Below are 1,753 nucleotides of genomic sequence, written 5' to 3'. Positions count from 1 at the left end.
CATTTCCTGAAACAATTGCTTCATCCAGAATTCTGATTGGCACCATCTCTGAAATTTTAGCTTGGTTGGAGAATATGGTATGTCCTTGCTCCCTCTACAGTGATACATACGATTTTTGCCACAGTTGTCTGTGGTAGATAAAATAATCCCCTGCCACCACACCCAAAAATGTTCACATCCTAATCCCCAGGACTTGGGCGTCTGTTATGTTTCATGGAAAGGGTGGGGAGGGTGAACTGAAGTTGCAGGTTGAATTAAGGATGCTACTAAATTGTTCTTAATGAGAGTATTCTGGATTGTGCAGGTGTGCCTAGTGTAATCACAGGGCCCTTAAATGGAGAAAGAGGGAGGCAGAAAAGAGGCAGAACTAGAGAGATGGCATCGCAAAAAGGACTCACCCAGCCATTGCTGGCTTTGAAGATGGAAGGGGACCATGACTTAAGTCGTGCAGACAACTAGAAGCTGGAAGAGGCACAATAGATTCTCCCCCACAGCCTCCAGAAGGAACCAGCCCTGCTGACACCTTGATTCTAGCCCAGGGAGACCCACTTTAGACTTCAGGACTCTGGATCTGTAAGATAATAGATTTGTGTTGTTTCAAGCTGCTAAGTTTGTGGTGATTTGCTACACAGCAATAGGAAACAAATATACTGCCCCAAATAAAGAGGACTCTGCCCAGCTTTCCCTGCATCCAGGTGTGGCCATGACTAAGGTCTGGGCACAGGAGGAAGAGTTGTGTGGCAGCTTCTGGCAATGCTAGACTCCCTCCCTCCCTTTCTCTCTTTCCTGCTGCTGTCTAGACATGGATGCCAATTGGACCACAAGGATGAGGCCACACCCTGCAAAGACTGGAGGCATGAGCCGGAAGGAGCAGAGCCACAAGATCAGCCTTGGGGTTCCCACCTCCATGAGCCGGAAGGAGCAGAGCCACAGGACCAGCCTTGGGGTTCCCACCTCCATGAGCCGGAAGGAGCAGAGCCACAGGACCAGCCTTGGGGTTCCCACCTCCATGAGCCGGAAGGAGCAGAGCCACAGGACCAGCCTTGGGGTTCCCACCTCCATGAGCCGGAAGGAGCAGAGCCACAGGACCAGCCTTGGGGTTCCCACCTCCATGCCTTCACTTGGGCAAGAAGTAAACTTCTATCTGGTTCAAGCCACTTTTTGCTTTTGTTGTGAGAGTTTCACTTTGTTGCCCAGGCTGGAGTGCAGTGGAGCAATCTCGGCTCCCTGCAACCTCTGCCTCCCAGGTTTAAGCTCTTCTCCTGCCTCAGCCTCCTGAGTAGCTGGGCTTAGAGGTGTGAGCCACCACACCTGGCTAATTTTTGTATTTTTAGTAGAGACAGGTTTTACCATCTTGGCCAGGCTGGTCTTGAACTCCTGACCTCAAGTGATTCCCCCACCTCGGCCTTCCAAAGTGCTGGGATTATAGGTGTGAGACACCACACCAGCCATGCCACTGTTATTTTAGGTGTTTTCAAAACGCACAGCTGGAGCCAATCCTAACCATTGTGGAAAGAAACGGCCTTAACTCAGACATTTGAGGAGGCCCAACAGACCCAGTGTCTCCACAGGCTATCTGGGAGCATCCTGAGGGTATCCCAGAGGTGGCTCAGGAGCCGTTGACTCCATTCTTGGCTCTCCCCAGTGTCTTTCCTATTGGATGCCACAGTCTTGGCGTCCCTGCCCTCCTCTCTGTCCTGCCTCTTGCCGTTGCTGCTGGTATCTATTCTTAGGCAACCCTCACCATCCCTGA

This window comes from Callithrix jacchus, chromosome 16, assembly GCF_049354715.1.
Source record: "Callithrix jacchus isolate 240 chromosome 16, calJac240_pri, whole genome shotgun sequence".
Lineage (NCBI taxonomy): Eukaryota > Metazoa > Chordata > Mammalia > Primates > Cebidae > Callithrix > Callithrix jacchus.
This window is presented reverse-complemented; position numbering follows the sequence as displayed.